Source organism: Balaenoptera borealis (genome assembly GCF_965194805.1).
Source record: "Balaenoptera borealis genome assembly, chromosome: 1".
Classification (NCBI taxonomy): domain Eukaryota; kingdom Metazoa; phylum Chordata; class Mammalia; order Artiodactyla; family Balaenopteridae; genus Balaenoptera; species Balaenoptera borealis.
The window spans coordinates 104161904-104174876 of NC_138860.1; the positions used below are offsets into that span (position 1 = coordinate 104161904).

General features: G+C 37.3%; 1 pseudogene across 1 annotated transcript in view; it reads right to left on the bottom strand.

The window, feature by feature from the left end:
* Positions 1-11941, bottom strand: part of LOC309619636 (tripartite motif-containing protein 60-like) — a 38983-nt pseudogene extending 27042 nt beyond the window's left edge. The window contains exon 1 of the transcript in view: positions 145-11941. The product of the transcript in view is annotated as a tripartite motif-containing protein 60-like (transcript). The remainder of the gene's footprint in view (positions 1-144) is intronic.
* Between the last annotated feature and the right edge of the window lie 1032 nt (positions 11942-12973).

Consider the following 12973-nt stretch of genomic DNA (forward strand, 5'->3'; position numbering starts at 1 on the left):
TAACATGAACTTCATCATGTTCCATCCCCCAGAAACGCTTAAATGTGTTCAACTTCGGAGCGCAATTCGCTCCTTTGATTCTCCACCTTCCACACCAACTCACATGATTTTGAGACTTGCATTTCTAACAAACACCTTTTCAGCATCTTCCAGCTGCTTTGTCAGGGGATGAATGTAGTTTTGAGCTTCCTCCCGTGAGAGGGGCAGCTGGTTCCATGTGTGCCAGGGGGTGATCGTGGTGTTCAGAGGAGACCCTGCGCCGGGGACACGGCAGCTCCAGGTCCTTCTCACAGAACAGGCTCAGAACCTGCTTGTGCTTCTCACGCAGAGCTTTCTCTTTCTGCCATTTCCTCATGTCCTCTGTGCTGGGAAGATTCTTCACAAAATCAATCATGAGACATAACTGGCTGTTCCTCCTGATGCCCCTGTCAGGGCAGGGCTGGAGGCAGACAGGACAGGGGAAGATGTCCTGGAGATCCTCCCAGCACTGCTGGATGCAGGGGTGACAGGAGTTGTGTCCACTCTCAGTGGTCACTGCGTCTCTCAGGTAATCCTGGCAGATGGGGCACTGGCCTCTGCTTGGAGCTGTACCAGGGAGGACACCAGGGCCATTGTTCACGGAGGGTTTCTGTATGAGGAGACTCTCTTCAGAGAAACCTGGCTCTCCAGGGGCGGGGACAAGTGAGAAGCTTCTGACTCTTCAGCCTTCTCTCTGTTCTTGCAAGGCTACCAGTAGGTTTGCCAGGATCTGCAGGGACCTGTGGCCACTCAGGCCTAATTCTACCCCTTCCCTCCAACTCTACAGCAGCCGCCAGGAGGACTGAGAGCCCCAGTCAGTGTCTGCTTCCTTTGGCACTTTTGTCCCTTTTACTCAATGGCCCCAAATCGTAGCTTACTAGGTAGTCCTCTTCTTCATAGAGAGCCACAGCTCCAGGTAGTGATGAAAATCAACAGCGCAGGGACGCAATCAGCAAAACCCAGATGTGGGCAACTCTATGGCACAGCTCACCAGGTTCCTGAGCACACTTCTCAGTCTTGGCTCTGTGATGAGGGAGCTGCTCTGTGTCCTCAAGTCCTGTGGGTGCCCTCGACTCCCCTCACCAGGACTCTGGGCCCCTCCCTTCCTCGCAGAGCAGAAGGTCTTCCTTGATCCAGGTCAGAGCACACAACACAGTGCACCATCTCTGTTCACTACTGGGGTCAGAATCTGGCCCCTTGGCCCTTTATAAGCCGGTAGGGAGGTTCCTTTCCTTCATCCCATTGGACAGACTCTCTGCTTTAGTTTTTTTCTATGGCATTTTCTAACTCACTGCATAATTTCCTTATCTATTTGTATTTATTTTTGTAGCTGCCAGAGGTGTAGCTACATGTGGGTGGTAAAGTTTTCTATTTTGTTTACTGATGTATCTCAAGTGCCCAAATGAGTGTCTGGCACATAGTAAGTGCTAGAAAATATTTGTTGAAGGAATGAATAAACGATTATGAGAAAAATATTTGGCTTCGTATGGATTGTAAAATGTAGGAAACTCTAGGCAACTTAAAATTGTAGTTATTTGTGTTATCAAGTAATATTGAAATAAAAGCACTTAAAAATATTCTAACTTTAAAAACATCCACCTCTGTAATGTATCTAGAATTTTTTGGAGGGGAGGGTGTCATATCCAAATTTTACTTAGGTAATACCTCTACTATGCACTAAGTTATCTTACAGAAAATTTTTTTAAAAAACTTTTGGAAATTGATCTGAAAGAAAGAACATAACATTTAGAACAGAAATAAGCAAGTCCTAAAGGAAAAAACTATAATAATACTTAATTTTGGAGGTGTAATTTTCCCTAATGTAATTAATTTATGTTTATGATTCACAAACTCTTCCATATTTTTCTGCTACATTTTTGTACAATATGTGTAACAGGCAGAAAATTCCCTAGCTATGCCTGTGTGCACATGGGATTTTTCTATACATGTTTCTGGAGTCAGAGGATTTTTTTTTTTTTCCTGAAAGCTTTTAGATTTGAAAATTCTAATATTAAAATATTTCAAAACATCTTAAGGTTTCTTTAAAAGGGCCAAATACCTTCCATCTAAAGAAATTGTAGCTCTCATTTTGCATAATCAAGTATTTACAAGAAAAAAAAAATAGCACCTCTTCAGGTAGTTCAACAGTGTATACTGATCTAGAAATATTATGGAATCATCAAGATACCCATTTGAAGGTTGTTTAAATACCAATTTTTACAGAACTGTCAGTTTATGTATCACTTTGTGATATATGTGATTATTTGTGGTTTTTCATTTGTATATACACCTGAGTGCTGACAGATAAAGAGAGCATTTCAAAAGATTTAGATGACTTCCTCTCAGATATAAGCTCTATGCCTTAAAATAAACACAGATGGAGGACCAGTTGGCTCAGGAAAACAAATCGGAAACTGCCACTGCTGTGAGCCTGGACTTGTCTGAGGATTGCACTGAAATGAGTATCTGTAAAAGAGATTATAATGTCCAATGTGGAGGGAAACTGAACTAGAAAAGGTTATCACTGACATGCTACTGATGTTTGCTTTCTCCTTTGGAATTAGGTGGAACTTGGAATTGATAAAAAAGTAAAAAAAAATAAATAAATTGAAAGACTAGCTTATATACCTATTACTGAAACTTTTGGAAATTAAAGCAAAAATGGCAGCTTCATCGGAAAATATATTTCACGGTAGCTTTTCTTTCTTTAAAAATATAAAATATCTAACTTATACACATGCCAAAAATACTTGCCCATATGCAATCACTTCCTTATTCAAATTTATCCCTATGCTATATATACTACACTGGACTTGACAGGCAGAACAGCAAAAATAAGTAAATACAGATTGTACCCTCAGAAGGCTTGTGATCTGGGAGGGGAGGTATAGTCAAGGAAGGTATCACAGCACAAGATGAAAGAGAAGAGAATTACCAACAAGTTTTAGATGAATTTCCTTGTGTGAGATTTACAGCTGCTTGTACGAGCTTCAGGTTAAAAGTCACCTCCTTAGTCTCCTCCCTTACTATATATTGAACTACATACTTGTTTAATTACTGAATTTGGCAATGCACTATATATCATTTTAGGCTTGTGTGTTTAGACAAAAATAAATTGTATATTATGCAATGTTAGAAAGTTCCTCATATGCAAAATTATCTCTTTATCACTTCAGCATTCCTAAACATAAATGTTCTTTCTTTTCTGAAGTCTATACCCATGATAAACTCACCCTGCACACAAGCCTAAATCCATATAATACTTCTGGATCTGATTCCAATTACTTTGCAGAACTCAATGTAGATATTGCATCTTCTGAGAGGTCTGTGCTCACCCCTGAAGAGTGGATTAAATTTCCACCTATGATCACATAACACCCTATATTTGTCCATTTAATAACACTTACCCTTACCATAGTTGCTTATTTGTCTATGAAATACCAGTAGATAGGCAGAGATTGTTTTCTGTTCATTAAAGAATATTTAATGCATAGCACCATTTCTGGCACATAAATGCTCAAAAAATAATTGCTGAATGAACGGACTTTTCCCAACTGTTTGTAAGGACATATGTGCAATATACACGAACACCTGACTATTCAAATATTTGAATAACTCTATTATGTGGTATGAATTATACGTAAATTAAAATAAGGATAACACTCATGTTCAGAGAGTCAGAGTATAAATGAAAGAGATGTACTCATGATTTTCAATCTAACAAAATCTGTGGTATTGTGAGATGGTTTTAATATAGGGCCTTATCCTTCTTACAAGTTTAGGGAACTAAAAATTCATTTAAAATATTTTATGTGACAGTTTTACTAACAGAAAAATTTATTTTGAAACTACACAATCTCTCTACAGGTTATATACATGTGGTTTTTTATCTGAGCCACTTAATGTACATCAGAAAAACAGCAATATAGCAGCAAGTGAGAAAAACACCCATAACAGAAGGACCTATGACATGCAGGTGCCAGGCAATCTGGATTTTCTAGACAAATTAGGAGGGGCATAATGGAAGGGCACAACTTTAACACAAATAAAGGAAACAGTCTAAAAACATTTCACTAATGCCTTAGAGCTCTCACTAATAAGAATTTTCTGAAAAAAAGAAAGTCAAGATTTTGACTGAAGGGGATTTTAAAATCAGAAAGATGTTGAATTATTAATGAGCCAAACTGGTCTTTTTCATTTTCTTTCCTAATCCAAGAAATCTTCAGGGTAGCTGTTTGAAGGATATTTTTTTTCCATTTCCTGCTTTAGGGCTTTAGGCATTTATAAATACACTTGAAAACACTATCTTAGATACAGCCTAATCAAATGATCAAGGTCACTTAGGAGACTAAATTAAACTTCTAATACATATTCACTGTTGTCATTTCAGCACATTTTTGATGAGGCTGTGGAAATGCTTGCTTTGAATGTCATTCCTGCTTGATCTCTAATGGCTTCTTGGCCAGTTTATTGCACATCAGATTTCTGAGACTTATAGAATGAAATGAAGCCATCTTCCTTCAAGTGATTTTTTTCATACTATATTAATTCTTTAAGATAGTGCACCAAAGATTTATTTTAAACTGTAGTGTAATTAGTTAAGCTCTTGGGTTACACAGTCACTTGAAATAAAATCCCATCCTGATTGTTCCATTTACAAGAGGGAAAGCTCTGGCAGGGATTACACCAGAGCGCAGCTTGTTGACAGCATATGCAAATTAGGAAGACATAGTTTGGTTTAAATGTCTGTAAAAGCAGGAATCAACATCTGTGGGAATAATTTTCAAAACTGCAGTGGCATAGACATCATTGCAAGTGTTATGTAGTTACAAATAGAAGTCTGGCAGTAGTCCAGAAATAAAGTTTTCTTTTTTCTCTTTCCAGATAAGAAAATAGTCTAAATCATTTTCTGGTTTGGAATTAGGCACTAATGATAAATTCATTATTAATTTTAAAATCTGAATTAAAAAATAAATTCTGGATTTTACCTTCCTTGCCTTCTTTACCACATCTTCCTGGGAACAGTTATAGAGAACGATGAAATAAGAAAATAGCAACACTATGGGATATAATGAGAGGCAAAATGACTACGTAATCCATAACCTAGACTAATTGAAGATTGTTGCAATGTATGTTTTCTCAACTGTGAAATGTTATCTTTTCAAAAAAGAGTTTTTCTTTAACTGAACCAGTTTGCCAAATAAATATAAGAAAACTTTTCCTTTGTAATACATTCTAAGTTCAAAACATTAAATGTGCTTAAGTAATAAATATAATATTTCAGAAATGAACAGTCAAGAACTAATGGGATTCTTCATCTGTCCAATTTTTAAAAACAAAAGTTTTGGACCTGTTTGAAACTATGCCATTGATGACACAGCCAAATTCTCCATTCTAATTCTTGCTATTTTTTTCTTATTTTAATGGAATATTTATATATTATAAAATAAGCATTTTTATAAGGTAAAAACTGATTAACACTATTGTGTACATTAGTGTACATTACATACCACCCATTTTAAGAGTTTGAACAATGCTCACACTATTGAAAACCCCGTTTTTCTTCTTTGTATCTCTCTTTATTCCAACCATATGTAGCCATTATTGAAACTGAGCAGGATCCTGTGGGCTTTCTGGGCTTGGGAGTCTTTCTGTTTAGCCTCCATGACTTTCCCTGAGTTCCAAGGGGCAGGTTCAAACAGTCGCTAATCAGGAAAGGGAGCGGGTGCAGAGACAAGGGAGAAGCAGCCAAGAAACAATAGCACAGCCTTGGGGGAGGGTCCTGCTTCTGCCTCAAGGGATACACATAACAATATCTTTTGAGCTCTTTATATTATAGAACTAAAACCCCCAATAAATGGAAGATGAAGCAATCCTCATTCCAGAGGGAAGCTCACAGTTTGATAGCCTTGAGAATGAGAGAAGTTTATCCGGAGACCATCGGAGGCCAGATTAAAGGAGTGCAGGCCCTGCACACACCCTAATCTTATCAGCAACCTCACCCTCAAACCCTTGCTATAAAATTCCTTATCACATCCTCCTGGGTTTGGACACATAGTTTTTCAGGGCAGGAGCCCTCTGTGTCCCCCTTTACTTGACAAAGCAATAAAGCTATTCTTTTCTACTTCACCCAAAACTCTGTCTCTGAGATTCGATTTGGCTCCGGTGCACAGAAGCCGAGTTTTCAGCATCACTATTGGGAAATTTCACTTATTTCCTCTAAAGGTTTACCACATATGTACTACGCACTCCCAAACAACACGTTGTTTGTTTTCCACAGTCTTGAATATTTTATAAATTGTAACATATTAATATATTCTTCTGCTCTTAGCTTTTTCTCCTCAATATTATGATGTTTATACCTATATTTATGGTTCATTTATTTTCATTGTTTTATAATATTACAATTGTATAAATGTGCTACAGTTTATTTATTCATCATTCATTTGGATTATTTGCAATTTTTGCTTTCTTGTAATAACAAATCCCAAATATAGAAAGCATCAAAACATCCTAGAAATGTAGTCTATGTTCGTCTCTCATCATTTCTTTAAACTTTATTCAGAGTGGGTACCTCCCCTCAACCCGCACACCCTTCCCTTCCCTGGATTACCCCTACTAGGAAAAATGACTTTTCAACCCACTTTAGGGTGCTTACTTGAATGTACAGATACAGCCTTGCATCAGCACGTAGAGCATCTAGTCAAAATTTTGAATCAAATTCTGACTTGAGTTAATGTTAAATCATCTCGCATTCCTCAGCATGGGAACAAGAAACTTGTGAGAAAAAAATACTTCCCTCTTTCAATTCTCAACTTGATTGGAAAAGACTATTGTAATGAGGAAGGGGGACTATTATGGTAGAGAGAATGCTTCAACCATAAGTTCTGTAAGTGTTCCAAAGGGTCAGGCAGAAATGACTTTTATAGGAGCACAGGGCTCAGGTGAAGTTCAAATTGTCATGGGAATCACTCAGCAGCCTGTCCCCTAAGGACTTGCCAAAGTCCAAATCCAATGACTAAATGACATGGGAATATAAAGTCTTGGTCCCTTCACCCCAACTGGGACAACTCTGAAGAAGAGTCATCCTAACTTCAGAACCCCTGTAAGGTTAGCTGAGGCCACCATGGAAGCTCTATCATAGTTCAGCTTCACCATGTGTCCTGTCCTGTTTGCTATACTTTCAGTAACACAGATGTTTATCCCTCCCTTCCTTTCCCATAGGCGTTGATTCACTGAGCACTCCCTAGTAAATTTTCTACACACTAATCTCTGTCACAGAGTCTGCTTGCTGGGGAATCCAACTTAGGGCAGTGGGAAAAAATGCTGTTCTCCTCAAGTCAAGTAATTATGTATAACAATTTCTCTTAAACCATTTTGAAATTTCTATTTTATAACATAGTTGCATATATTTTAATAGACAGACAGATTTTCTTACTAAATTTGAGTCTCTAGGAATACAAATTATCATTTTCTTATATATTTTCTTATTCATAATATGCAGAGAACTAAAATAGAGACATTAACAATTCAGAGCAGGAGGTCATAACCAAGTTACCAGTTGTCCCATTGATTCAAATGTGCTCTAATTTAAAGCAAAATCTCTAGAAAAAAAAAAACAATCACCTTTTAAGTGTTGGACTTGCATTAAATACATTTTCAACAACATACTTGAGAATTCGATATTAGAATCTTTATTTTAAGTATAGAGAAAATAAGTTTTCAGTTACAATAACTTTTCCAAAGGAACTGTAGAGGAGGAAGAGATTCTCTCTATCCTTCTAGGTTTTTCTGGCTGGTCTAAGAATTAAATTGACATGAGACAGATTAACAGGAAAAAATCAAAGTTTAGTAACATGTACACATGGAAGAGACCCTGGAAAACTGTGTAGTTTGCCAAAATGGCTGAAACCCTCACGTTAAATACAAGCTAAATGCAGCTAAAGACAAAAGAGGATGTTGGGGGTAGGGATTTGGGACTTCAAAGGGGAAATTGACATGCAGATGGAAAAGCAAATGTTTGGTAAATAAATGTTTGCTGGATTCTGCAGAGACAATGGGACAGAGTGGAATTTTAACAAACAGACTTTCCTGGGTTCCTCCCTGTCTACACACCTAGTTCATGCTATAGTTATCTATGGTGATAGCTCGCTTCCTAGAATAGGTCCTCTATCTACATGTTTTAGGCAGTTAGGGGGAAAGTCAAGGTTCTTCATGAGACTTTTGGGCCTTGTTTTCTGCTGGAAAAAAAGCAGCATGCTAAAGAGATATTTTGTTCCCCTACAGACCTCAGTTAATACTTCTGATTTCCATAACATGTTTAAGAGCATCTGTACATTTTTGTTATTTTTGTTTCTGTTAGATTACTTCTGTTCAAAATAGAATTAATTTGTTTCAGGTTGACAGTAAAGCTAATAATTCAGTACTTTAATCAGTTCTTTAAGAATTCTCTGGGTTATCATTCAAAATAATACCTGTTAATTTAATAGCACTTTTTGAACAGGTAGTTCATGTCTGATAGTATCTCTAATTTCCCTTCATCCTAAAATTAGATACAATACTATAAAAATACATGATTATTTTTGTCACTAATCAGGTTAATTTTATAATTTATAGAATACTGTCTCATGATGTGTTTTTAGTAACAGCTCTCAGAGGTGTTCTACCTACCAAATCAGGCAAATAATGATTCATATGTCATTTTTTTTGTTTGAATTATTCAGTGTCTTCCTGAAAGAATTCAGAAATATTTTATATAAGAATATATATAACTGAATAAATAAATGGAAATAACAGTAATAGCTGCAATTTACTTAGGGCCTGATTGATGTCTGGTACTGTTCTTTGAAAGCGATTCAGTCCAATGCATTTTACACTCTTCTATATTACAAATGAATCAAGGATAACTAGCTAAGAATCCAGGAATAAAGACATTTTTGTATCTCTTTTGCAATCCACTGAAAACAACAAGAAGAATGAAAAACAGAAATGAAATGCAGTAGAAGTAAAAATACACAAAAAATTTAGTCTTCAGTGAAACAAGAAAAGGACTTAAAGCTGAAAACAAAAATTAACCAATATCATCTAAAAAAAGCATAAAATCTGAACCAGAAAACTGAATGAATCTATATCTATATATCTATAACTGTATCTAAATGTATATCTATGTCTCTATCTATCTATCTACCTGTCTATCTGTCTACCTATCTACATTCAGTTTTTCCCTTTTTGGGAGGATAGATATAGAGATCGAATTAATAGATTATGGATACAGATAACGATATAGGTATCACCTCAAAAGATATAGACTTCTATACAAGTAGTTTTAGTAACTACTTGTTTAATTTTAGTGGTCCTAAAGGAACTACCTTTTAATTAGAGATGTCTGGGGAGTGGAACTAGGCCTGGAAAGATGTTAAATCACTTTAAAGGTTCACTTGTTGAGGGTAAAAAAAGCAGGAAATGGAGCTGTTTCCAGGATCCCCAAGGTCACCCTGAGGCTTGATGATTTGCTAGAAGGACTTGAAGGACTCAAAAAAGCTGTCATACTCATAGTTTATTAGAGCAAGTGGATATAGATCAAAATTAGCAAAGGAAAAGAGCACATGGTGTGAAGTTCAGTAGAAACCTGGCTCAAGGTTCCCTTGCCTTGTTGAGATGCATGAGGACATGCTTAATTCTCCTAACAATGATGTGTAACAGCACTTGCAAAATGTTGCCAACCAGGAAAGCTGGTCACATAAATTATATTGTTAGGATATATTTATCTGGTCAAACTGGTCAAACTTGGCATGGCCCAAGACCTCAGGCATACGAAAACATTCTTTCAGGCAGAATATTCCAAGGGTTCAGAAGCTACCTCCCAGAAGTCCGCCAAGAGCCAGTCCTAAAGGCAGACTTTTCTTGGGAATGTATAGGATTTGAGCAACCCTGGCCTGCTGAGTTAACCCTTTCCTGCTCAGTCCACAGCCCTGACCCTTGGCCTAGGCTCTTACAGAAAAATGATCATATTTTTCTGAGCATGTAATTTAGTTTAGCATTTATATAACAGATATAGCAATAGTATCTGCACAAATATGCCAAAAATTAGGACTAGTCAGTGCAAGGTAGATTTAAAGAAAGAACTAATGCATCCTCAAAAGGTGTTAAATACATTTTCATATTTTCATACTAGTTTGACTACTCATTTCCTCACTCAATCTAGTGTTGTTTTTACTGTGTGATAAATTTCACAGAACCATTTAACATAGAATTTAGCTGACAGCGAGCTAAATCCAGTCTTTCCTCAGGCCAGTCATTTTCCATTGGCAGTATATCCTGAAGAGGCTTTAACTTGATCTCCCAATGCATTTCATCACAGTATCAGTATTATCATTAGACTTATTTATATAAGGTAGTTGAACCTTACCAACAATGCCAGTGTTATACTATAATGCAGTATTGTCATGGCACAATTAGTTCCATTACAGAACAAATCAGTAAGAATCATAGAGGTATTTGCTATGTCTTCCCACAGAATTGGTCCCTGTCCATATACCATAAAGTTTTACAATTGATCATGATTTGGTTATGTCTGGGTTCCAAGTAAGTTGAGGATAAAGCCAGTCACCTTGTCTTAATTCATGGGCTAGTGCTGAGACTGGTTTTCATTGGGTGCTGCTATGTAGTAGCTAACTGTCCCTGCTAACTATACTATAGAATATGTCTTATTCTGATCTATTCTCCAGGCAATGACAATGATAGTTCATCAATTTTAATTACAAGTGTCCCCAGAGAACTTCCATAAGTTTGGAAGTCCATAAGATTCCCATGGTGTGCCCCCTGATCCTCAGCAGCTAAGATGGAGAGTCACTGCCCCATGGCTTCTTGTATTAAAATAATCGAGTAGTTCTGAAGGACCAGGGTAGATGGCCTTTCCCAAAGCTCCATCCTAGCATTACCCACCAGTATTTGTTTAGTTGGCTTGACCCACTTTACTAAAGTCCCATCATCTTTCCAGGACAACTCCCATCTCTTGCCTGGGAATTCTCTTATTAGAGAATTCACTCTAATCCGCTAATTCTCTCTAATTCTGCTAGTAAATCTTTTTCCTCTGAATGTCATTCCTAATTAAAAACAAAGTCAGCACATCCACAATGCCTACACTAGCACTTGTCTCCCCTAAAACCACTTTTTTCTTGTGGGATAATGTATAATCCTACCACACACGTTGTGGTCATTTTGCACTAGTGGCCTGAGTGCCGTTAAAATATGTATTTTATACCCCAAAATATTGGGTCTCCCATCCTAGAGTTAGATGAATTGCAAACACACCTAAATGTAATTTAGTATGAGTGTGCCATAATACCGCCCATAGCTTACCTCATCTCAGGGTAGGTATGTTCCCCAGGGGAATTCAGATCCACTGAATGTGCCTGTGATGCCTACTGCTTTATTCCTATAAGAAACCCATTGTTCTTATTTTTTTCTAATCTTTTAAAAAGCTTTTTATCCACAAAAGCAAGGACAGTGTGTATTTGTACACAGCATATTTTGGTATGTAGGAGATGTCACTACTATATTTCAGCCTTTATAACCGGGGATCTTTCTAAGCATTTGGTCATCAAGGTTTATGGTTACACAGTAATCAGTCAGCTGGGAGCCAAATACTGCATGGTCAAATAGACCAGTAGAGGGTAGTTCCCAGAAACTCCTTACTAAATGATATCCTTTGCAGTAAATATAACTGAAAAATAAGAAACAAAAGATCCTAGCACATTACCAGAGTTTCACTCAGTTATTAATAATTGGTCCAGTTCTTCATCACATTGTATGGTAACAATGTCTCCCAGATCACGGCCACTCTGGTTTGTAGGCTTCCATTGGACCTTCTCCATTTCCAAAAGCAGGGTTGTTCTTGGCAAATATATGTCTTTACCCTTTTGAACATATGATATAATTGTGTTAAGAGACAATGTCATTTTCTTTCTCTGTTATTTCTCCTTCTTACCATTTGTTATTGATTTTAACCCCAAATTCTCCACAGGTTCAGATGTTGTGCTGGTCCAGATTGCTAGTAGCAATACTGGTCTAGCAAGTGCTTCCCACTCAGTCCATTCCCTTTCATAGAGGGAATGGTTATATAGGTTAGAGCTAGAGGGTTATCTCTACCACTAGGTAATACGGCTGCTTTCACTATTCACTATCAACACAAATTTTGCCAGATGGGTGATAGGTTCTTAGTCATTCTGGTACAAAGGATTGAAGAAATACTTACAGTTAAAGTACTTGCTTAGGGATCATCCCTGCTTCTGGTGCCCTGCTTCTGGTGGCCTGGTCCCAGGACCACTGCATCAAATAGAAAAAAAGAAAATTGATGTGAGGAAGACTTGTACAGTTGTACCAACATCCTTTCTTATTCCCTCTGTATTAGTCAGGGTTCTCCAGAAAAACAGAACCAATATACACACACACACATATGTATATACATATACATACACACACATATGATATATGTATGAAAATAGAGAGACAGACAGCAAGACAGATTTTTTATAAGGCATTGGCTCATGTTATTGTGGAGGTTGGCAAGTTCAAAATCTGCAAGGTAGACTGGCAGGGTGGAGACTCAGGGAAGAGATGCAGTTTGAGTCTAAAAGCAGAATTCCTTCTGCTGGCAGAACTCCCTTTTCCTCAGGGGGAGCTCAGTTGTTTTTTAATCAAGGCCTTCAATTGCTTTGATTGGGCCCACCCACATTATGGAGGGTAATCTGCTTTACTGGAAGTCTACTGAATTAAATGTTCATCTCAGCTAAAAATGTACCTTCACAAAAACATCTAGAATAGTTTTTGACCAAATATATGGGTATTGTGGCCTAGACAAGTTGGTACATAAAATTAACCATCACACCTTCTTACCCAGATCCTTCTCCAAAAGCAGAAGAATCTATTTAGTGGACACACTCCCTTCACCCTT